Source organism: Lathyrus oleraceus, chromosome 3, assembly GCF_024323335.1.
Source record: "Lathyrus oleraceus cultivar Zhongwan6 chromosome 3, CAAS_Psat_ZW6_1.0, whole genome shotgun sequence".
Lineage (NCBI taxonomy): Eukaryota > Viridiplantae > Streptophyta > Magnoliopsida > Fabales > Fabaceae > Lathyrus > Lathyrus oleraceus.
The window spans coordinates 233223484-233250244 of record NC_066581.1 but is presented as its reverse complement, the minus strand read 5'-3'; the positions used below and the strand labels follow the sequence as shown (position 1 = coordinate 233250244).

General features: G+C 41.1%; 1 pseudogene; it reads left to right on the top strand.

The window, feature by feature from the left end:
* Positions 1 to 617: 617 nt before the first annotated feature.
* Positions 618 to 26761, top strand: part of LOC127130602 (uncharacterized) — a 44470-nt pseudogene continuing 18326 nt past the window's right edge.

Here is a 26761-nt window from a genome sequence, read left to right as displayed (position 1 = left end):
AAGGTCCAAAATGCCCCCGAGGAGAATTCTCACCGGAAAGCAACAGCTCGCGGAGATGGCGAAGTCACGGAAGCCCGAGTCAGAATTCAAATCCACACAACATCGTGTTTGACAATCCGAAACAAGAAAAGAGATACCAAATTCACCAGAAGCACAAACTCACGCCGACGAGGTACATGTGTGAGCATACTCTGAACGCACTTGGGCTCAAAATGGAGGTATACCGGATGTTCCATGTTTTAGGAATGCTAGAGTTCATGAGTCTGGAAGCGCCAACATACGAGCGCATCACTCTCGAATTCCTCAGCATATTGGAATTCCAACTTGAGAAGCGGTGGATAGACACGACCATGTATTATTTCGGCATTTTGCGTTTCCGGTTATTTAATAATTATCATGAGTTATCTGTTAAGGAGTTAGCAGCGATACTCTGACTCCCTCTGTACGGACCAGGAGCAGTCCCAGATGGGTTCTCACCTAAGGATTTCTAGATTGCCATCACCGGGAGGAAGGATTACACCTCCAAAGGTGATAAGGCCTCGGGCATCCAGAATCCATATTTCAAGTATGCTCAGAAGGGTTTGACCTACACCCTGTTTGGAAGAGGCGATAGCACAATGGTAGCTACTCAGAGAGAGTTATTCTTTATGTACTCGATGGCACAAAACAAGGCCATCAACGTAGCTGCATTTGCAGCGGACTATCTGGGCAGAGTTGGCCGAGCCGACTCCGGAGGCATATCCGTAGGTGGGATGATCACCCAAATCACTGAGCATTTCGGGTATCAAGCTGTTTTACTCGAAGACACGCCAATTATGGGTAAGACCAAAATTGACATGTCTGCTCTAATTTCACAAGGTATGATTGTTGTTGCCCCTACTTACTATTATGCTCTTATCCATAAGAGGTTTATTATCGCTCTGCCGGATTCGGACATAGTTGATATTACTGATTATGCTAATTGACTGTATGTGAGCGCTGACCCTGACACAGAGGAAGGCTACGACACTGACCATTTTACTGCAGGTGATCAGTTTATAGATGACCAGGTGGAGGGCACAGAGGCAGAAGAAGAACCTCAAGCACCTCAGGACCAGTTTGTACCACCACATCAGGAACCTACCCAGCAGGAGGCGGGTTCATCTTCCTGGTCCATTGACCAATGGACCTGAGTACAAACCGAAATATGTGACTTGAGGACGGAACAACAACGGCAAGGCATGAAGCAAGCCTGTCAGGGGGCGATGTTGGATGAGATGAGCAGCATGATGTGACAGTTGATGTTGCATTTCCTATAACTACCTCCTTAGTAGGGTACTGTGAGTGTCCTCCTTCGCTCTTGTTCGCAAACATTGTGGACAATGTTGAGTTCAAGTGTGGGGGAAATTTTATGTCTTTTATTGGTATTTTATTTTCAGTATTTTATTATTTTATCTCAGTATTTTATTATTTTACTTTTGTGCATTCTAGATTTGGTTTTTTGTTTGAAGGTACATTATGCTGCGAGTGTTTCAAGCCTGTGTTGATAGGTTGGAAATAGTAATGATCACGATTGGGAGTGGTTGAAAGGATCACCCCATTTACCATTTTTTATTGTGAAGGATCTCCCCAGGAAGTTGACAATGCTGAAATTAAGATCGGACGCAACGTATACAACTTAACCAACATGTGTATCTTATACATTCTGAAGTAAGGAAGAAATCACACCAGGCTAAAAGAGTATTGTGGATCCTGTCAAAGCTGAACCAAAAATGGTTAGTCATAAAAAGCCAAACACATTGATCATCATGAGTGACATTCAGGTTTGTCTTTATCACTCTGAATTTGCGTAGATTCTTTGGGATTGTCACTGCATGATACACACACTGAGGCACGTTGTTTGAAATTAACTCTGAGCCTTTCTAGCCATCCTAGATAACTATATCCCTCGTTAAACCCATTTGAGCCTATATCCATTTGTTTGTTTAAACCCCATAATTGTACCCCTTGGCCAAAACACTTCCTTACCCTGTTCAGAGTCATGTTAATGCATTTAAACTGTGTTGAAAAGCTAAGTTTGGGGTAAAAACCCCAAAAACTCCCAAAGCCCAAGAAAGTGCGAGAACAAAAAGAAAAAATTGAATCGAGAGAAAGAAAAATAAATAATAAAAAGAGAAAATTTTATAACTCGAAGATTCAAAAAGAAGCACGAAAAAGGGTATTCGGTAGAAAAATAGAAAAAAAAAAGAAAAATCGAGCAAATAAAAGAAACAAACACAGTCTGTAACATCGACTCTGAACCAAAAACCCATTTGTTTCCCGTTTTTGTTTATAATCCATACCCTAACCCAGGCCAAGTTACAACCCGAAAGACCTCAAAAGTGTGTGTGGTGTGTGTATGTGATAGGAAAAGAGAGACTATTCAAACTTGCGAGTTGATATTGCATACTCTGAATTATGAGTGAAAATAGTTAACCCCGAGAGAATTGGTGAGAATGTGATATAAGCTGACAAGTGAAACGGTGCTTTGAGGTGGAAGTGCGAATGAAAACTTACAAAGAAAAAGCAAGACTCATGGAAAGAAAAGGGGAAGGCGTTAGCGAATGGTCTCAGCAGTGGTGAGAAACATAAAAATTCTGAGGAGTGACAGTGTTGTCTGAAACATTACTTGCGGACAAGCAATGAGCTAAGTTTGAGGTTGTGATCAGTCACCATTTGCATTAAGTTTTCGTTAATGATCCGACAAGAAACCGAGACTTTTGAAACAATGTGCAAGCATTTTTTATACTTTTCGAGTTAGTTTTACTTCCGGTATTATATTTAAGCATTTTTGGTCATTGTTATATTTTTATGATTTTATGCGTGGGATAACTGTGTTTTTGTCCGTCAGGTCCAGGTAGAAGAACTAGGGAACTCAGAATGAGACAATGCAAGATTCCGACAAGCAGAGGAGCAGAAAACCCCGGTACAGAGGGCCTGACATGGCCACCCGTGTCACCTGACATGGGCCGTGTCAGGAAAGGGAGAACGTGTTGAAGAAAACAGTGGCCTGACACGGCCATCCGTGTCAGCTGACATGGGCTGTGTCAGGCACCTCAACCAGCCATGTCACCCCATGGCAAGGGCGTGTCATCCAGGACAGTAGGATGACACGGCCACCTGTGTCAGCTTAGACGGGTCGTGTCAGCCCAAGCCCAAAAATTTAGTTTTCTCGGGCTTTTGTTCGTTGGGCTTTTTCAGAGATATTTTAGGACATGTCCAACTGCTGCTTGGAAATTTCACTATAAAAGAGGACCTTCTGCCAAAGGAAAAATCATTTTGGAATATGGAAAAATACAGTATTGTGAAGCAATCAAGTATTACAGAGATCAAGGCATTCGGAGAGCTGAAGGTTTTCATGAGCGGGAGCAATTGAAGATCAAAGTCATCAAATTACTTGTAATGTGTAATTTTTATCTTGAATTTGTTTTAAACAATATGAGTAGCTAAACTCCCCAATGCTAGGGGGTGTCCCTGATTTAGACTTGTAATGAGTTTGAGTTTACATTTGCATTTATAATATTGTTTTTACGATAACCTTTTGGTATGTTTATTGCTTTCTCTTTCAGACCAATCGAGATTGATTTGTGGTTATCCATTAGGCTGGACCGCCATTGATAAGGTTTTCATAAGGTTACTCTACAGTAGATATCACCTAGGATTAGGGATACCATGTATGAACCAGAGTATTCTTGATATTATAAAGCTTAACTTCACCCTAATTGGCTATGGACATAAAAATTAGGGTAGATTGATTAAAGGTTTTCTCACCAAGGACTTGGGAGAAAATACCCTTAAGAACTGGTAGTAATTGATATTTGTTGATGCAATAGTGACTCTGAGTTGTTACAGGGATAAATCATACACCTTCCATGGCATTGTTCATTTTTCTCTATAAACCCTTATTTTCATTCTTCTTTGCCTTTACTTTTATTATTATATTTTTACACCTAAAAACCAAATTAATACTTTTTGTTTAATTGAATGATAATTTAAACTCAATATTGACTTGCAGTCCTTAAGATCGACATTCAGGGAATTTCCTCATTATTACTATAAAAGGCAAAATAGTACACTTGCTATTTTCCCGATCATTGAACAAACTTGTTCTCAAGCAAATCTTCTAGTTGCTTATTCAATTCCACAACTCTGAAGTAGACACCTGTCATACGGTGAACTGACTTTTATGTGTTTTTAATCGCAATGTCGCGGTTAGCAAGAGTCGCCACCGACTTTTCTTTTATCCAATAAGGAAAGGTGGAAAAGAACAGGAAAGACCTTAATTTAGATTCTTAGGTTCGGGAGGTACATTATACAAAGGGAAGGTATTAACACCCTTTGTATCCATGGTTATCCATGGGCTCTTAATTGCTCAATCATTTATGTTTTTCTCGTTTGAACAAGTGTTTGAAAAATGTGTAGAAAATGTTTTGAAAAGGAGAATTTAACTTTTTAATGATTCTTGTATGAATGTATACAAAGTGGTTATCTCGTTTAGTTTTGAAAGTTGTTTTGAAAAGTGAAGTTGTTTAGTTTTGAAAGTTGTTTTGAAAGTGGTTATGAATGAGCAATTAAGGGTTATACCTGTCCGAGGTCTTTCCGGGCATTTCCTATCCTTATGAGGGTAAAACTGTCCTTACTATTGAGAAGTAAGTAGTTTTATCCTTTGGATGTAAAGGGACATCGTAGGGTCATCGATTGGTCATTGAAGGCAACAGTTGTGAGGATACCTTAGCATTCGAAGGGACTATCATCATTTAACCGTAGGCTACACCGAAGGGTCATCGAGGGACAAAGGCAACGTTCGAGGGACTATGATGATTTAACCGAAGGGTCTTTGCTAAGTGCATCCCCACATTCGCGGGACATGACCATAATACCGTAATCGTAGGGTAACAAAGAGAGGTCCAAGATCGCGTATTAAAAGGCAAAGTTTTACAATTAATTAGATAGCCGTAGTCGATTAAGTAATTAGGTCCATATTAAAATCGGTACATTAAGATCAATTAAGCCACTAGGGTGGAACTTCACCATGAAATTAATACATTAAAATCAATTGAGTAATTCATGGTGAATCTCCATAAGGGTATCCCACACATAAGGTGGAATACCTAGCCGGCCGTCTCTTCGAGAATATGTAAGCCTTTACACAATTCAACACACGGATTAGAGCATCGAGATAAAGAATAATTGAAAGTTGCACCATAACATAAACACAACAGTCATGAACTCAGGCCAAATGATGCAGAATTATAATAAATCATGATTAGACAAACGTAAGATAGAATAGAAAAGAAACAAAGCAGCCACTGTCCCGTTCGCCTCTGCTTCGCCTAGCGACGGCTCAGCGAATGCTCGCTACAGGCTCGCTTAGCGATGTGCTAGCGAGCGGCCACGGGTTTGAAGTTTTAACAGCAGCATGACCTCCGAAAACCTGAACTTTTATGGCATTTGATTATAAGCATAGCATGGACAAACATTCATGATATTCAAGCATATTTAAATTCGCATGTGAAATCAAATTACGTATTCGAAACTTCAATCATGATGCTTTATGTATATAGAGATTACCGATTAAAAGCATAAAACAATAGTGATGCGCAAACCTGCTTGCAACTAAGCTGCTATGTTGAAGAGACTGATCGCTTTTGGTATCGGATGGAGTTGGGCGGCGGTAGCTTCGGAGCGGAGGAGCGGCCTTCAGGGTTTCTTCACTCGGAACTCTCTAAAGTAGCCTCCAGGGTTTCTGTGCCAGGGTTTCCGTCCGTCTCCCTCTCTCGGTTTTTCGTTCCCCTTTCATTACTGAAGTGCTGGTATTTATAATGCCTTTTTCATGACCTAATGGGCTCAGAATGAAGCCCAGAATTTTCTGTTGTCTGTCAGCTTCGCTAGGCGAGCTGGTAGCGAGCGTGTAGCGAACGTTCGCTAGGCGAGCGTGTAGCGAACGTTCGCTAGGCGAGCGTGTAGCGAACGTGTAGCGAACAGGCCAGTTTTGGGCCATTTTCTGGATTGGGCCATTCGTGAGCTGGGCCTTCGTTCCTTTGAGATCAGTGTCATAAAAATGAGTCGGAGTGCCCTGAAAAATGTCTTGAAATATTAATGGGCAAATTTTGGGGTATGACAGCTGCCCCTGTTCAATATTCTTGAACCGAGAGAGTAGAATGGTATGTGCACCATTCGTGGTCTGGAGGTGGAAGATTATTGAACACTAAAATGCCCAAAAATTTGCGCTTGTCAATCAGGAGCTAGTCTTGATGGAGATGGGCTTAAAGATGCCATCCAGGGAATTTGATGATGAGAACTTCAGGGCGCGTCGTTCATTAGACGATATCTGAAGACATGGATGTCGTACCGAGTCAGAGTGTGTTATACGCTGCTGGGGATAAGGGATCAGAATGGGTCATACGCTAGATCGCCTCTGAATACCAGAGTGAGTTGTTCATTGGGCGGATGACTTCGCTGAGGATGAAAAATCAGAATGGATCGTACGCTAGATCGTCTCTGAGTTGCAGAACGACACCTCCATTAAGCGGGTGATTTCATCGGGGATAGAAGATCAGACCGGATCGTATGCTAGATCGTATCTGAGTTGAAGATCCAAATGGGTCTTATGCTAGACCGTATTGGAGTCGCAAGATGAGTCGTCCGGTAGTCGTACGCTAGACTACACTTCAGAAATATACCGTACACTAGGTAGCATCTGAGGAGATGAAGGTCTAACTGGGTCGTACATTAAACCGTATCTGAGCAGAATGAGCCGTCCATTAGGCTGAATCTGATTATAAAAGGGGGTAGTCATATGCTAGACTACACTTCAGAAGTATACCGTACACTAGGTAGTATCTGAGCAGATGAAGGTCTAACTGGGTCGTACATCAAACCGTATCTGAGCAGAATGAGCCGTCCATTAGGCTGAATCTGCTTATAAAAGGGGGTAGTCATATGCTAGACTACACTTCAGAAGTATACCGTACACTAGGTAGCATCTGAGCAGATGAAGGTCTAACTGGGTCGTACATCAAACCGTATCTGAGCAGAATGAGCCGTCCATTAGGCTGAATCTGCTTATAAAAGGGGTAGTCGTACACTAGACTACACTTCAGAGCTGTACCTATCACTAGGTAGCATCTGAGCAGATGAAGGTCTAACTTGGTCGTACATTAAACCGTATCTGAGCAGCATCTGGTCTAACTTGGTCGTACATTAGACTGTATTTGAGCAGCATCTGGTCTAACTTGGTCATACATTAGACTGTATTTGAGCCGTTGAAGGTCTAACTTGGTCGTACATTAGACGGTATTTGAGCGGCATCTGGTCTAACTTGGTCGTACATTAGACTGTATTTGAGCCGTTGAAGGTCTAACTTGGTCGTACATTAGACGGTATTTGAGCGGCATCTGGTCTAACTTGGTCGTACATTAGACTGTATTTGAGCCGTTGAAGGTCTAACTTGGTCGTACATTAGACGGTATTTGAGCGGCATCTGGTCTAACTTGGTCGTACATTAGACTGTATTTGAGCCGTTGAAGGTCTAACTTGGTCGTACATTAGACTGTATTTGAGCAACGTCTGGTCTAACTTGGTCGTACATTAGACTGTATTTGCAGAATCTGACTTGAGGGTCTAACTTGGTCGTACATTAGACTGTATTTGCAGAATCTGACTTGAAGGTCTAACTTGGTCGTACATTAGACTGTATTTGCAGAATCTGACTTGAAGGTCTAACTTGGTCGTACATTAGACTGTATTTGAGTGGCCTCTGAGGACTTAAAGGTCTAACTTGGTCGTACATTAGACAGTATTTGAGTGGCCTCCGAGGACTTGAAGGTCTAACTTGGTCGTACATTAGACTGTATTTGAGTGGTTGAAGGTCAGAATGGATCGTACGCTAGATCGTATCTGAGTTGTTGAAGGTCAGAATGGAGCGTACGCTAGATCGTATCTGAGTTGTTGAAGGTCAGAATGGATCGTACGCTAGATCGTATCTGAGTTGAAGGAGTCATATGTTAAGATGAATCAGGATGAACCGTACGCTAGGCTATATCTGATAGTATTTGCATATGTTGTATTTGCAATGAATATTTGGGATGGGCTTATAGATGCCATCGTTAGGAGGATGTCAGAATGAATGTCGACATGGAGTATATCTGAAAGATGTATCTGAAGAAGAAAGTAGTCGTACGCTAGACTGCACCTCGGAATATACCGTACGCTAGGCAGTATCTGAGGGGTATAGTTGAATCTTGAATGTAACTGATAAAGATGTCCGTCTGAATGGACCTTTGTTTTGACTGTATCAGGGGATAATTAACCTGAAAAATAAAGTTAGCTTCATGCCATGTCATGATGCATGAGATGCAAATGTTGTATGCATGTGTGTGCTGTGAAATGATGTAATGAGTGAATTATGCATCTGGAATAAATGAGAGCATTGCATACATGTATATGTTATGAAATGATGTAATGTATATGATGCGGAATGAAAATTGTATGTAGGTATGTGATGTGAAATGATGTAATGAATGCACTATGTGTCTGAAACGTTCTTCCAGGGGACTCTACTGGGGAAATAAATCTCAGTCTTCTGGTCGGAGATATTTGTATTGATGATCCTTCCTTAGCTAGGGGTATTTGACTTTTATCTGATGGCAGAGATATTCAACAGAGCCTGGCTGGGGGTAGAAGAGATGACCAGTCTAGTGATGCCAATTTCTTCTGGGGAATAACTGGCGTTGCCGAGGAATCGAATTAGCAACGGATTCATTGGGAAGCGTGATTAGACCTCCTCGATCCTGAAGTCGTGTAGTAATTGCTATTACTATTCTAGGCATGCATTTTTTGGTAAACATTGATCATATTCAAATGCATAAATCAATTCAAGTTAAATCAATGGACGTTTACGCAAACAAAACAGAGAAAGTGAAACAAAAGCATCTTTTTGGAAATGAAATTGTATTGATTTTGAAAGAGGGCCTGTAAACAAGCAATTTGTGTACAGGGAGACAGAAATCCTAGTAAGAGGAAATCGTCAAGAAAACAAAGAGAAAGCTATGCAGAAAAGGTCCTATTGATTTTAATTCCACTACTGTCATTATGTCTTCAAGCCTCTCATCTCCTGCTGTCGGATAGAAGTGATTGGCTTGTTCAGTCCCTTGAACTTGGTTGAAGCTGACTGAGAACGGGACATAGTCTTACGCTTTAATCCCTAATTTTTGCCTGGACCGCCTTTTCAGGTTTTCAGTCCATCAGGATACCCTTTTTTGCCCAAGCCGCCTTTTCAGGTTTTCGACTTGCCGGGTGTACGTTTTTATACGTTTAGCCCTAATTTTTGCCCGAACCCTTTTGGTTCGCCGGGATGCCCTTACTTTTGCCTAGATACGTCGACCTAGCGGGTCTCTTTTATGCGTAGTATTTTTTAACTATGTTCGCGTTCACAGGATGCGGGAAATCTTCGCCGTCCATCGTAGCAAGTATCATGGCTCCACCAGAGAATACCTTCTTAACTACAAATGGCCCTTCGTATGTGGGAGTCTATTTGCCTCTGGGACCACCCTGTGGTAGGATGATACGCTTGATCATCAAGGCGCCAAGTTGGTACACTCGTCTCTTGACCTTTTTGTTGAATGCTTGGGTCATGCGCTTCTGATACATCTGCCCATGACAAACAGCCGCAAGTCTCTTTTCATCAATCAGATTTATCTGATCGAGTCGAGTTTGAATCCATTCATCCTCATCTAAGCCTGCATCTTTCACAATTCTTAGAGAGGGAATCTGAACTTCCACTGGTAAAACGGCTTCCATTCCATAGACTAAAGAGAAAGGGGTTGCCCCTGTCGAAGTGCGGTAACCATGAAGAGCAAAAGGTAACATCTCATGCCAGTCTTTGTATGTTACTGTTATATTCTTGATATTGTTAGCAGCCTCCACGGCGCCGTTCATCTTTGGCCGGTACGGAGAAGAGTTATGGTGTTTTATTTTGAACTGCATGCAGAGTTCAGTTTAGTACCATTATCAGTGATAACTCTTTCAGGAGACAGCAGGTTTCTCGAATGTATATTTGATAAGATCCATCTTAGAAATCAATAAAGTGGTGTGATTCAACATATACTGTCTTAGTCGGCGAGCAGCCCAAGCCAAAGCACAGCAAGCTTTCTCAAGCTGTGAGTATCTTGTTTCACAGTCGGTACCTTTTGCTAAGGCAGTATATGGCATGCTCTTTTTCGACCAGACTCGTCATGTTGCCCCAACGCACACCTCATTGAATTTTCTAACACGATCAAATACATGATGAGAGTCTTTCTTCAACTGGTGGTATCAGGATTGGAGGTTCTTGGAGATACTTCTTGATTTTGTCCTTCATCATTCCATACCATCTCTTGATTTTTCTTTTTTAGTAATTTGAAGATAGTTTGCAGGTAGCAGTCAAGTGGGGAATGAATCGGGCAATGTAATTCGAGTGCCCCAAGAAACCTCTGACTTCTTTCTTGTTTATTTCAGTACTCAGATCTACAGTTTCAATTGACTCCTCATGCGGCTGTATAGTCTTTTCTTCTTGCAGTAACAGTCTGGCAAGTTCTCCAGAGACTTCACAATCTTCCTCGCTTCCATCCTCGGCTTGGTAGATCGGATTTTCAAAGTCATAATGAACAGTAGCAGAGTCATTACCAACAGGATCCAGAGTGGATATGGATCGGCAAATTGTTACGTGAGTGTGTGCAAGAAAACATAGCTTGTTTGAAAAATGACAGGAAAGATAAAGAGCGCAATATTTGAATGCAAAAAGTCCATTGATTTATTGAATATGAATATGCTTATGAAAATGACAAAACCCTTGAAAAATTAGCTATTGTGCCCCGGGTATAGACACAATGCTTTTGAAATACCAAAATAGCAATAACAATTACTCCCGACTAAAGGAAATCGGGATAGTGTCTTCAGCCTTCCAATTATTGAGTCCGTCACCAATTGTTGGGTAGACCCAGCTATCCAGGTCGCAATTGCTGTCGGCATCCTCTATAGCATTAAGAGTTTTGTCATGATTAGGCAGAGGAGCAGTGATGGCCTTAGGAGTCTCAGGCGGATTCAATTCAAATTCTCCGGCGTCGATCATATCCTGAATTTTATTCTTCAACGACCAACAATCGTTCGTATTATGCCCGGGGCTATCGGAGTGATACGCACACCTGGCGTCGGGATTATAACTAGGAGAAGTAGTGTTGGGTTTTGCAGGAGGATCTCTGAGGGTAATTAAATTTGCTTTTAGCATACCCTGCAGTGCTTGTGCTAAAGTCATATTGATCTTCGTAAACTGCCTTCTTCCCGGGTTAATGTGCCTCACAGATTTCTTGTCTTTTTTCTTCTCGAGCAAGAGAGCCTTCAGTTCTTCCTGCCCCTTGGATAAGTTCAAGATCATCTCCTGAAGTTGAGCATTCTGAGTATGGAGATCCTTGACAGTTTGTTCGAGGTCCATTTTTCTGTTTGGAGGAAAACCGTGAGAACATTGATCCCTTTAGAGTACCTGTTATGCAATGTTATGCTATGCAATGTATGAAATGTTTTCAAGGACTTTTGGAATTTAACTTTGCATAAACTACCAAAAAAAGGAAACTTTTTTTTTTTTTTTTTTACAAAATAGAGCAAAGTTAAATCCCTAAGTCCTCGAAATGGTTAGTTCAATGCCATGATGTTATGATGATGTTATGATGTTAAGTAAATAACAAGCACAAGCAAGTCACACAACCATCATTCCTAAGTTTTAAGGCTTGCATGAGTTCCATAGGTAAGTACCCTCCCCACTGAAGTTTGGTTGGTTCAACCTGTCCTAGAATAGTAACCGGGTTCTAGAAGGATCTCAAATCATTGACCTTTCTTTAAGTCCACTTCAGTGCAACACCAAGTGGTTGACCAAAGCTTCCCTAAAGTCCAATCTCAAAGAGTGTAGTATCGAGTATCAACCAACCCCAGTCGGAACCGAAGCCAGTTATCTCACTACTTTCTAATGGCTAGGATGAGTCAATTAGGATTCTAAAGGTCTGGTTAATGCTTTGATGACACCACGCGAATGCCAAATTTTTCCTCAAGTAAACATGAGGAACATCAGGACATCCAAAGTGTCACATTAACCGTAGCCATCATTTTAACCATTCCAGTATACGCCGGATAGTCGCGATGATCTATTGCTACTTACCTAAGGTACACTAGATCCGGGTGTAGGATCTTTCACTCAAGCATAAAATACCCTCAAAAGAAGGAACAGTTTGAAAACATAAATGGTTTTTAAGGTGACCTCTCTTTGTATGTCCCCAGCAGAGTCGCCAGTTCTGTCATACGGTGAACTGACTTTTATGTGTTTTTAATCGCAATGTCGCGGTTAGCAAGAGTCGCCACAGACTTTTCTTTTATTCAATAAGGAAAGGTGGAAAAGAACAGGAAAGACCTTAATTTAGATTCTTAGGTTCGGGAGGTACATTATACAAAGGGAAGGTATTAACACCCTTTGTATCCATGGTTATCCATGGGCTCTTAATTGCTCAATCATTTATGTTTTTCTCGTTTGAACAAGTGTTTGAAAAATGTGTAGAAAATGTTTTGAAAAGGAGAATTTAACTTTTTAATGATTCTTGTATGAATGTATACAAAGTGGTTATCTCGTTTAGTTTTGAAAGTTGTTTTGAAAAGGGAAGTTGTTTAGTTTTGAAAGTTGTTTTGAAAGTGGTTATGAATGAGCAATTAAGGGTTATACCTGTCCGAGGTCTTTCCGGGCATTTCCTATCCTTATGAGGGTAAAACTGTCCTTACTATTGAGAAGTAAGTAGTTTTATCCTTTGGATGTAAAGGGACATCGTAGGGTCATCGATTGGTCATTGAAGGCAACAGTTGTGAGGATACCTTAGCATTCGAAGGGACTATCATCATTTAACCGTAGGCTACACCGAAGGGTCATCGAGGGACAAAGGCAACGTTCGAGGGACTATGATGATTTAACCGAAGGGTCTTTGCTAAGTGCATCCCCACATTCGCGGGACATGACCATAATACCGTAATCGTAGGGTAACAAAGAGAGGTCCAAGATCGCGTATTAAAAGGCAAAGTTTTACAATTAATTAGATAGCCGTAGTCGATTAAGTAATTAGGTCCATATTAAAATCGGTACATTAAGATCAATTAAGCCACTAGGGTGGAACTTCACCATGAAATTAATACATTAAAATCAATTGAGTAATTCATGGTGAATCTCCATAAGGGTATCCCACACATAAGGTGGAATACCTAGCCGGCCGTCTCTTCGAGAATATGTAAGCCTTTACACAATTCAACACACGGATTAGAGCATCGAGATAAAGTATAATTGAAAGTTGCACCATAACATAAACACAACAGTCATGAACTCAGGCCAAATGATGCAGAATTATAATAAATCATGATTAGACAAACGTAAGATAGAATAGAAAAGAAACAAAGCAGCCACTGTCCCGTTCGCCTCTGCTTCGCCTAGCGACGACTCAGCGAATGCTCGCTACAGGCTCGCTTAGCGATGTGCTAGCGAGCGGCCACGGGTTTGAAGTTTTAACAGCAGCATGACCTCCGAAAACCTGAACTTTTATGGCATTTGATTATAAGCATAACATGGACAAACATTCATGATATTCAAGCATATTTAAATTCGCATGTGAAATCAAATTACGTATTCGAAACTTCAATCATGATGCTTTATGTATATAGAGATTACCGATTAAAAGCATAAAACAATAGTGATGCGCAAACCTGCTTGCAACTAAGCTGCTATGTTGAAGAGACTGATCGCTTTTGGTATCGGATGGAGTTGGGCGGCGGTAGCTTCGGAGCGGAGGAGCGGCCTTCAGGGTTTCTTCACTCGGAACTCTCTAAAGTAGCCTCCAGGGTTTCTGTGCCAGGGTTTCCGTCCGTCTCCCTCTCTCGGTTTTTCGTTCCCCTTTCATTACTGAAGTGCTGGTATTTATAATGCCTTTTTCATGACCTAATGGGCTCAGAATGAAGCCCGGAATTTTCTGTTGTCTGTCAGCTTCGCTAGGCGAGCTGGTAGAGAACGTGTAGCGAACGTTCGCTAGGCGAGCGTGTAGCGAACGTTCGCTAGGCGAGCGTGTAGCGAACGTGTAGCGAACATGCCAGTTTTGGGCCATTTTCTGGATTGGGCCATTCGTGAGCTGGGCCTTCGTTCCTTTGAGATCAGTGTCATAAAAATGAGTCGGAGTGCCCTGAAAAATGTCTTGAAATATTAATGGGCAAATTTTGGGGTATGACAACACCCTATAAGAAGCCATTGACATCGGATTAGTACTAGGTACTAAGTCTATAGAAAAATCTACTTCACACTCTAGAGGTAAATCACTGATGTCTTCAGGAAACACTTTAGGAAATTCACACACTCCAGGAAGATCACGAACAACTCTCTGTCCTCTAGCTTCCAACGAAGCTAACATCACAAACACTTGTGCCATATCCTTCACGAATTCTCTCACTTGCGTAGTTCATACAAACTTCAACACTTCACCTCCATCAAATTCAAATTCACGCTCTAGAGGCAAGTCGCAGATATCTTTAGGAAAATATTAAGAATCACACACCACTGGCATAACAGTAGTCGTCACATTGCTCTCTACTCTCTGAGAAGCCAACATAAGCAATACCTGATCGATCTCCCTAAAGACTTCCCAACTTGGTCGGCAGACAGGAATCTCAAATCCACAACATCTTTAGTGTTAGGAATAACACAACTTTACTATCGCCTTAGCTCTTGCAATCAATGGCACACTGCATCAACTTATCAAAACAATTGATAAACAATTGGTTTAACTCTAACTAATTCATTCCAAGAATAACGTTAACTTGTTCCAACAAAATACAAACCGTACACATCCCTAGGGAACACGTCATGATACTCAACACAACACTAGATAATCTATGGCCAAAACATCGCCTTCCCCCCTCACAAGGAAGCAACCAACGATAACACCTGACCATATTCCCTCAAGGATCACACCATTTTGTTAACCAACACCATCCTCGAATCCAACCTCTCTTCAGGTTCAGGAAAAGCACAACATTCTTAAAACAGGTTAACTAGCCAACACTGCACTTTTGCATGCAACAACATGATGTCCAAGCTCTATACAGTTGGAACATCCAAAAGAAGAAGACATTTCTTCCATACTTGTTTCATTCCCAACCTGCAAATGGAAAACAAAACAAGCATTGATAATGTTCTCATACACATGTCGCATACTAGGGAACAAACATAATTAAACAACCTAGCCGGACGGACCAACTAGGATTTGATACCACTAATGTAACACCCTAAACCCCTCACATAATTTATCACGTAAATTAAATATAAAATAAAACCGCGTTGGGTGTCACACATTCATAACACACATGACCCGTCACGTAACACGGGTTTCAACAGTAAATTTCAATACACACATTTGTAATAAGGGTGTTTACACGACATCTACTCATCTGATTGGTATTATATATTCACATAATAAGATATTCATAACTTGTCATTACATGCTCACTTCCATTTTAAAGTATCATCGCAACGGAATTATCATCACAATTTTTTAAAGATAAAGCTAGTAATAACATCTAGTCTCAACTTCAATTGTAATAACAAAATAAGAGAGTTGTAATCAATCAACTCAACATCTTAAGAATTCTCAACAGTAAAATTAGTCTTATGACTTCAACATAATTAGACTTAAGGAATAAAATAAGCGTTTAACCCAACCCGATGTTACATGATTAGAGCAAGGTACCACTAGTAAAAGCGATAAAATAAAGAAGTAATCCAAGAGCTACCTTCCACTTACTTCAACAATACTACTCTTTAGTATCTTCACAATGCCCATGTAAAGGCAACACTCAAACAGAAGGGATGAGAATTCATTTCAATAATAACGATATAGAATGAAGAATAAAGTACAACCTCTACACAATCATGCACAACAATATATCACATTCTTACATCCAAATCATAATCAACATCATACACGATAACATATCAATTATCATCAACATCATACAAAACCACATCTTAATTATCATTAACACCATATGCAATAACATCTCATCTAACAACACATCAACAACAACCAATACAAATACAACACTTATGTAATGTACTTAACACTGACTCGACATGCATGTGGTACCAAATATAAACATTTAGGTTCATCTCACTCCATGATCCCCCACCATAGGATCGATTCCTTCTTGGAACCGGAGCACACCAAAATCGCTATCATCACCATAGGTAACGCTTCACTAATCTCACATAATAGAAATTAGCTACTCGCACTCGATCCATCACAATGGGATCGGGGCTCACGAAAACTCGTTACCATCAACATAGGTAACGCTTCACTAATCCTTCATAATAAGAATTATCTACTCACATCCGACCCATCACCATAGAATCGAGGCTCGCCAAAATTGGACCGAAGCCCGTACACCAAGATGCATGACTCTCAAATAACATGCATCAACACAACAAGATTCACCTAAAGGATCCCCACACACATCTCATCATTTATGCATCACATCATTCATCATGCAACAACCAATTCGTGTTACCACATGAATAATATCAACAAACATAATCAACTTGGTAACATCTTAACAGCATCGACATAACAACATAATTATCACACCACGATATTACAACAATGCAATGATTCATTAACCAAACGTATAAACCAATACATCTATTAACATAGTAAGCATGTGAGTACTATTAAAACATCTCAAAAATCACTACCATGTTATCGGTCTGAGCGTTAGCTTTCTAACGCTTCAAACGCCATCAAAATCGGACTTACGAAATGAAAGTTATGACCAAATCGTCGGGATGTGTCAACAATTCCTTAACCAAACGTATGAACAAAAACTTCACCAACATAATAGCCATAGGAATAATAATCAATCAATTCACTTATCACCATCACATTATATTCTTAGAGTCATCTTACTAATGCTTTAAACTCCAACCCAAAATGATTCACGAGTTGAAAGTTATGATCAAAACTATGCACAAAGGCGTTACTAAAAAGTTGTTGTTTTCTAAATTTTTCAACACAATTTTCATCTTTTTCAACCTCCAAAACATCCATGAAATAATCACCAAAATTATTTTATCCTTGAAACAAAATTATAGTCTTCTATTTCAGATATCCAATGCTTCAAACGACACTCGATTTGGACTTATGGATCAAAATTTATGGCAAAAACGATTTCGACTGAAAAATACAAAAAAGGCTTCTGCGTTGAGTGTGATCGTGACGGACAGAATGCAGAATTTTCTGCGTTTTTCATTGTTGGAGGCCTTCCGGACCTCCGATTTCGATTCTGTAAAAAGTCAAACGCTCAGAAAATTACAAGCCATGAAATACTCTAATTATCTAAAGTTAATTTACAGTTTTAACTAGGGGTGGCAAACGGGCATGCCCGCCCCGTTTAGGCCCGCCCCGCAAAAGCCTGCAAAAAAACAGGGCGGGGAGGGGCGGTCATAGTTGAGGATGTGGGCCTAAAACTTAGACCCTCCCCGCAAAAAAGTGAGGGCGGGGCAGAGAAAGCCCGCGGGCACTGCACTCTTTAAGCCTAAAAATGAAAAAATTTATATAAATACACGTGCCCGCAAAAGCCCGCGAAAAAAATGCAATAAATAAAGCAAAACGAGCAACCTAAACTATCCTAGAACGCTAGGAAGGACTCGCTTAGGGAAGATGGACCAGCACAGGTCAACATCTGTTTCTCATCCCCAGCAGAGTCGCCAGCTGTCGCATCCGCGAAAAAACAACCGGCGGGCTGAAACAAAAACAACACAGAGCCGCCACTGCGCGTTATTTATCCCAAGATAGGGAAAGGAAACGCTCAGAGAAACCTGGAAAAAGCATGGTCTCGCGACCAAAGAGAAAGGGTAAGGGAGTCGGTTACGCAAGGGGAAGATATTAGCACCCCTCACGTCCGTCGTACTCGACGGGATCCACGCTCTAAGAAAAGAAAAGGTTGCTAAAACACCACACACACACACGCACCGAAGACAACACAGGTGGGGTTAAGAGGAAGAGAGCTCGATAGGACGTCGCATCCTATGCCTACGTATCTCGTCTGGAACGAGAATCAGAGCTGCCGTAGTTCGGCTCACGAACGCCAAATAAACAAATAAACACACCGGCAAACATGGAGCCTGAATGCCAATCCCTGGACTTACATCAGCATCCGAACCAAAACACGCACAAAACGGCAAACGTGGAGCCCGACCGCCAATCACTGGACTTACGTCGGCATCTGAACCAAACACACGCACACTGGAACCCGAAGGCCACTCGATGGACTTACATCAGCTTCCAAGCACACAACAACCAACAAGTTAATAGGGAGTCGGGAACTCGAGCCTATAACTGTCAAGCACACACACAAAAAGAAAGAAAAAGTGCCCGGAGAGACCTCGCACGGTCTCCTGCCTACATACCTCGTCTGGAACGAGGATCAGGGCGATGTAGTTCCCCTGAAAGGGAAAGAAATTCTAGCCAGAAACCAAGGGGAGACACACTACCAGGGAGCTGTACTCGAGCCTAGTGTTATCATGCATCATTGCCCTATGTTGTGGTTTCTACCTACTTGCACAACAGCAAGCTAATCCTATCCAGGAAGAAAGCAAGCATGCAAGCATCAATCAAAATAAAACAAACATTTCAAGCAAGTATTCACAAAGCACACACTATATCCAGTCAAGTGAGGCTCAAACAAGGGTGGACTGCCGAGGCAAGTCATCTGTACAGAGGTAGAGTTAGCTCTTAACCTTGCCATTGAGAGGCTAAGGTGAAGCTGATGAGAGGTGAGTGAAGATTAGACTTCACAGCTCTTATCCCTGACCAGGGAGAGCTTCAGACAAAGGAGCGTGGGTCCAGAATGGAGGGACCCTTATACGCTCAAGACTCTGACACAACTGTACAAAGTACAAGATCTTGAGTTTGTGTCCCAATGCGTCAACACAGTGGTGTGAGCAGAGGGACGACTCAACAGAATAGCGGGGGATAGATTGCATATCCCTTGGGTTCCGCCAATTGCCTCATAGAGGTCTTTACCTGCTTGGCACAAAAGTAAACAATCACAAACATCGCCTCTTAAGGAGGACTTCAGACAGTTGCCTGGCCAAGTAACAGGCCAGGTCTTCCAGACTACATGGAGACAAGAGAGTCTACCTCAATTGGTTTTAAAAACCAAGCAGCAGCAAGCAAGTTCTTAAAGAACTGTAAGCGACTAAATGTACCTGAAATCAATCAAGTATCATCAGTACTCAGACAAACCAACAATAAACAGCAAAAGTCAATCTATACAGACAACACAAGTTAATGCACATAAGTGCAAGCCATGAGCTCAAGCTCAAGCATCAAACCCTACAACACAAAACCAATGTTAGTTTACAACATCAAACAAACTCAATTTACAACTTGAATTTCTCTCCTTAAGCCTTTTGCACTTTTAATCCTGAAAATCCAAGCCAAATGTGAGAAACTAGACCACTAGGCCAAGCCTAGGGTCCAAAGGAGATAAAAAATTCTAAACAGCAAGTGAAACTTATCCAAAATCACATTCAAACAAATTAGAAACAAATGCAATTGGTCCCATGCTCATATCAATCACCATTATCATTTTATGCACAATTTAACATCAATCATGCAATTTGCAACTCCAAAAGTCCAAACAGAACTATCTCAATCAAAAGCATACCAAAACAATTCAATTAATTCCACAAAAATTCACACCTAAATAGGACCCATTCAATGTATAGCATGTCAATTTTCAGCTCAATTGGACAAAAGAAAGTAGGTCAATGAAAATCAAGAAGTCCAGACACATTCAAACAAGCCAACACAAGGCATCAACACAAGCATTAACTTCCATAAATCATAAAACAGTGACAACAATTAAGAAATGAATGGGATCAAAACCACAATGTCCTATAATGTGTCTAGAATGCTCATGTCAAATTTCATCTTCATCCAATACAATATGAGCATTTCACAAATGAATTACCAACATGTGTCACACAAAGTTACCAAATGAGCACACAGAGAAGAAAATTATCAATCAATTAGAAAACTCCATCAAAAATTCCAGAAAGATTCTCATGTAATCTTGACATATCAATGATCATCCACACAAAATTTCAGCTCAAACCAACATCCCTAAGCATTTTAAATAAAACCAGAAAGTTGACCTAGCTTGGTGTGACACAAATTGTCACACCTCTATTCAAAAAATCATATCTCCATCACCAAGTATCCAAAAATCACAAACTCTACATGAAAATCACCATCAACATGTCCAGAATAAGCACAAAAATTTTCATCCATTTATTTGCAAGCATCACTATTTCATGAAGGATTTGGCCAAACATGTACAAAATGCATACATTGAAACAATCCCTAGGCCAATTATTTTTCTATACATACAAAAAATCCACAAAAATCACCATAAAATTCTACACATCATCATGAAAATAATGCAAAAAGTCTCACTCAATTTGGATGAAAAATGAGTGAGATATGAATTTTGGAAGTTCATGTAACAAAATGAAAATGAAATGAAAAAACAAATTGAAATAATATATAAATAAATCAGAAAATGGCAATGTCGTAATATTAAACAACTCGGCCAAAACGACGCCGTTTGGTTTATAAGCGATGGCGCCTTCCTATTGGCTGAAACACGGCGGGAAACAACTTTCAAAAGTGGCCAGGCGAAATCAAAGATCAAAACACGCGTTTTCATCATCTTCTTCGTCCAAATTCCAGAAAAATGAAAACACGCAAATCTCAACCAAAATTAACAAATCATATATCATCGTGACCGTCTCAACATGTAGATTAAGGATATGTGATCAATTCAACCTAATTCCTAACATACACTCGGGATCGATCGATTAAAGATATGGACTCAAAACTTCGAAGCACGATATCTCTCTCTACAGTTAACCAATCCAAAAACTACACATATCATGATGATCTACAATGCATGAACTACAAAACGCATATGACAAAGCAAAAAATGGTGAGATTCGATTTTGCACCTTAGGTTGAAGACAGTGATGATTCTTGATGTATTTGGACGCAAAAGCCTCAAACAGATGATGATGAAGGTTGAGGAAGGTGAACGCAATGCCTAGCTAAGCTCAATGTTGATCCAAGTGGAAGAAATCTCAAAACTTCATTGTTGAGCCTCCTTTGAACAATCACGGTTCTTGAGCTTTTTGGCAATGGCTTGGCAAAACAGTTGGAGATCTTGACTTGTAGAGGATGAATCAAAAAGAATTACTCAATTTGATTGAGAATTGATGAAGATTTTGTGAAAAATGTTTCATGAAGTTCTTGATGAATTTGGAGAAAATGGAGGGAAAGTTAGTTAGATTTCTTGTGAATTGTGATTCTGATTTGCATTTCTGTTATGATTAGCATCTTATACTTCACCTTAATCATCCTCTTAATCACAAATTAGCAAAAATGAGTTTAATTAGTGTAATGTGAAACTTAAGTGCAAGTCCAAAAATGCCCTTGCCAAATATTGCACCATGACAGCTCATGACAGCTCAAACAACTTCTATTTGGCATTTGGAGAGTGTTGCAAAAATCCTCATTCCAAAATTCCATGTATTTCTCAACTTGGACCATTTTGCCCTTGGATTTTAATTGTTGCACTTGAAAATTGACCTTTTGCATTGACCATTTTTGACGAATTTTGATTATGCACCATGAAAGTACATGTGAAATGGAGTTTGCTCATAAAAAGATCACTCATTTTGGACATTCCATGTGAAAGTTATGCCACTTTGATTATAGGCATTTTTGGAAAATGAATGGACCATAACTTGCCAACCATACATGAGAATTTCAAGTTCTTGGACTTTTTGAAAAGGTGAGAACAAGATCTACAGCTTTCATGTTGAACAAATTTTCATTTGAAGCTTTTTTGGACATGTAATTTTGTGGTGAAAAACTTTCCATTTTTGGAAACTTCCATTACAAGTCACTTTCTATTTTTGGCAATTTTTTGTCTGACTTTATTTTCTTCATTCTTGAGCTTTGACATGTCAAATGACACTTGTTTCAACATGAATGAAGTGTATCCAACTCTCTCCCACCTCCAAATCCATAAAATCAAGCACAGTTGACCACAGTTGACTTTTTAACTGATAGATGAATTTGGCAATGCACTGATCAATCTGAGCCCTAATTCTCTGATGAAATGGCCCAAGGATGAAACCCTAGCCTCAATATGCTCAATACAATCACATTATGATCTCCATATCCATTGTAGACCCCATCTCCTTGCTATGCCCTGGTTGGCCCAATGCAACTGATTAGGGTTGACCAGTGGTCAAAACCCTAATCTCAAGGTATCTGATCAACCTCTTGAATCTCTTAGATGATAACAAGACCATGATGATGATGATGTATCATTTCAACCAAGATGTAGATCAATCTCCCTGAGAATCAAAAACCCTAATTTGAACCATCATATCCTCAGATGATTAGTGATCCAGTCCAATGAAACCCTAGCTTGCATCATGACCTCTTCATCTTCTGATCAAGACTTAGGAGGAAGCCTTGCACAATGTAACCACATGATATGCAATATGCAATGCCTAATGACCTAAAAATGATATGCAATATATTAAACTAGTCCCAAGAGAGGAGGGCAAATTTTGAGGTGTTACAGCTGCCCCTATTCAATCCACTGTGAACCTGTCGATATGAACAGCCTCGGCTTTCAGATGATCAGGATGAAGAGTGATTGAATACCAAGAACAGACGAACAATTTGCACTCTGATGGGAAATAATTAACAATGCCTGTCAGAATCGGCAAAGAAACACAATCTTTTGAAAAATCCATCTGGTACGGAAAAGTCGGCCCAATCACCGAAACAACAACGTCGACCTGGATACCAAAATAAATGGTAACGCAGGGATAACCACGGCCTGAACACCACATATCCGCTGGGGATTATCATTCCTTTCTTTTTTATGCTTTTCTTGAACCCCGAAATTTCTGATAATCGCTCTTTTTTTTCATTTTCTTGAACCCTGAAATTTTCTTTCGCGCCAATGATCCCCGATCACTGCATTTGAACCCCGTTCTCCCATTTGCCAAAATAATGAACCCCATTCTCCGGTTTGAACCCCAGTCGCCTGACGATAACTTGCGATCGCCATTGTGAACCCCGATCTCCAGAAAATGTCGCAACATTTCCCTTTCTCCATTTGGACCCCGCTCTCCAGAAAATGCCTCAACATTTCCCTTTCTCCGTTTGAACCCCAATCTCCAGAAAATGTCTCAACATTTCCCTTTCTCCATTTGGACCCCTTTCTCCCATCTCGCGTGGTAATTCCGCTGGCAACGACGGAAATAACACCAAACACCACTCTGAGGGCGACATATCAGAGGGTACACCTTCACAAAGGAAGGTAACATGTGCATCTCTTCTTCAGAAGACACCCATAACGACTTCCACTGGCCTCAGCCAAAGTCTAAGGTGACACATGAACAGAAGACAATCCTACGGACCTCATCCTGGATATAATTTTCATCTCCAATCTCCATATGAACCCCGCTCTCCAGAAAATGTCTCAACATTTCCCTTTCTCCAATTGAACCCCGATCTCCAGAAAATGCCTCAACATTTCCCTTTCTCCGATTGAACCCCGATTGTCACGCTGATCGCGTAACGTCCTTTGATTTTATTTCCATCTCCGCCCGACGGAAAAAATTTCCTCCAGTATCGCACTACTGGGGAACATTGCTGATCTGACATCATGATGCTAAACTCCTCAGAGTAACACCTTCAACCAGACACTGACTGATGACTGGGAAGAAACTCGACGTTTACTGGACATCGAACAATGATGTTTACAGGCACCAGAGAAAACTCGACCAGACACTTACTGATGACTGGGAGAAAACGCGATGTTTACTGGACACCGAACGACGATGTTTACAGGCACCAAAGAAAACTCGACCAGACCCTAACTGATGACTGGGAGAAAACGCGACGTTTACTGGACATCGAACAATGATGTTTACAGGCACCAAAGAATGATGTTTACAAGACACCAAAGGAAACTCGACTCGACATTAACTGATGACTGGGAGAAACTCGACGTTTACTGGACATCGAACGATGATGTTTACCAGACATCGAAGAATGATGTTTACCAGACATCGAAGAATGATGTTTACAAGACACCAACAATGATGTTGACAGGCATCAAACAATGATGTTGACAGGACATCAAACAATGATGTTAACAGGCATCAAACAAGGATGTTGACAGGACATCAAACAATGATGTTGACAGGACATCGAACAATGATGTTGACAGGCATCAAACAAGGATGTTGACAGGACATCAAACAATGATGTTGACAGGACATCGAACAATGATGTTGACAGGCATCAAACAAGGATGTTGATAGGACATCAAACAATGATCGACCAGACATTAAACAATGACTGGGAAATAACTCGACGTTTACTGGACATCGAATGATGATGTTTACTGACACCAAAGAAAGCTCGACCAGACACTTACTGATGACTGGGAAATACTGTTGCTCCAAACTCACAATGTTGAACTCCTCGGAGTATCGTCTTCACTGTCCGGCACAACCAAATCTCAAGCGGTAACCACGGCCCGAGTCGCGCTGATCGCGTAACATTTCTATCTCTGTCCGACGGAAAAGCTTCCTCCAGCATCGCACTACTGGGGAATATTGTTGACTTACGCTTGCAACGCTGATGTTGATCTTCCAACCAGCGAAACCACCTCTCAAACGATAACCACAGTTTGAGACTAGCCTATGTTTGCAATGATGCATGACTTTTTCTGCGTAATGCTCCATAATTATGGAAATGCTACGCGATTTATTATTTTTCTATGCAACATGCTATGCTATTTTTTTCATGATGAATGCATAAAAACGTCCCCCTCAAGGGATTCTGCTGGGGAGCACGAGACACTCCGTTGAGGAACTCGTCAATACTCCGATCTCCACCCCGTTGGGGAATAACACTGATGCTGCTGGGAAAAGGTAACCCTTGCTGGGGAAGAACCTCCTTTGCACCCAATCCGCTCGGGAAACTGCCGGGGATTAGAACCACCCACGCCCTGTGGGGATACATCGGTCTTTGACTTGCTGAGGATATCAATCCCGTCTCTGCTTGGAGAAACCCTCACAGATATCTGGCAACTTCACTGGGGAAATGCTCACAGATAGCTCTGCTGGGGAAACAACAACCGCCAGGCCTGGTGACTGGGGAAGCATTGATTTGACACCTGCTGGGGATAACCATCCTGACCCTGCTAGGGAAGCGAATGCTACTCCGCTGGGGACAACCCATGCAATCCATAGGTAGAATCAACCCAGCTGGGGACGCAAATATCAGTCTGCTACGGAAACTCATCCAATCCACTGGTAGGATGAACACTGCTGGAGATATATTTCATTGAAACCCGCTCCACTCGGGGAATAGCAACCTCCAGGCCTGGCTGCTGAGGAAACACCATTTTAAACCCGCCGGGGATAACCATCCTGACTCAGCTAGGGGATCCACAGACCTTAGATCTGCTGGGGAGTTAGTCCTCACAACTCTGCTTGGGGACCTAACTGGGGGAAATGAGAAAAGTTGGTACAGAACACCCGTCGACTCATCGAACCATGGTATCCGCCTCCCAACCTCGTATCAGCTTTCCACTTTTGAGAACTCCCAGACTCGTTTGGACCTTTTCTGCTCCATCATCTTGTACTCCCAACCGCTCCGCGCTCGACGGAGAGCGAACTCCTGGGGATTCATACAGACTTTTCAATTTTCCGACTTTGAAGAGTCTTCTTGATTAATTTCAAGGGTCGTCGTACGTCTCGACGTCTCTTCGTCATCCCTTCACATTCATTCGTCCCTGATCGGACTCCATAGGGATTTGCTTCGCCAACAACTTCCTCATCACAACCTGCAAGCGAGTGAAAAATATCTAACAGTTCCTGCAAAACAGATCGTTAGATAAAACCGTGCCCCAGGCGTGTCAAGATTTCAACACTTGGGTCACTCAACCTTCCGAATAAGATTTCAAGCTTTCAATCTTATAAGCATGCATTGGAAGGGACCTGTATGTCTTAAAATGCAAGATTCTTTATCAAAAATATCTGGATGTTTTTGCAATCAAAGCGGTAATGAAAAACAAAAACAAAATTATTTGACTGAATATGCATTTTATTGACTGAAAAAGTGTGTGGCTCAAAATTGAGCAATACAAAGGAAGCAATTCCTGAAAAGAGGTAATTGCGCACAAAAGGAAAAATCTATCCTAATGGCAATGTGAAACCCGTGATCTCATCGAGTTCCAACTCGGTTACACCCCATATGTCCTCAGACTCTCCATTCCTTCTGCCTTTTGAACAAGACGTTTCTGATTGATCCCCGCCGGGTATTATCCATGATGCTTTAACCAAAGCGCAAACGATCATGCCAGACGCAGTTGTTCGTTTCAATCCCTCTTTTGCCTGGACCGCCCTCTCGGGTTTTCAGTCCACCGGGATACCCATTTTTGCCCAAGTCGCCTTTTCAGATTTTCGACTTGCCGGGTGTACATTTTTCTTTTTTATCCCTAATTTTTGCCCGAACCTTTTTTCTGTTTTTGGTTCGCCGGG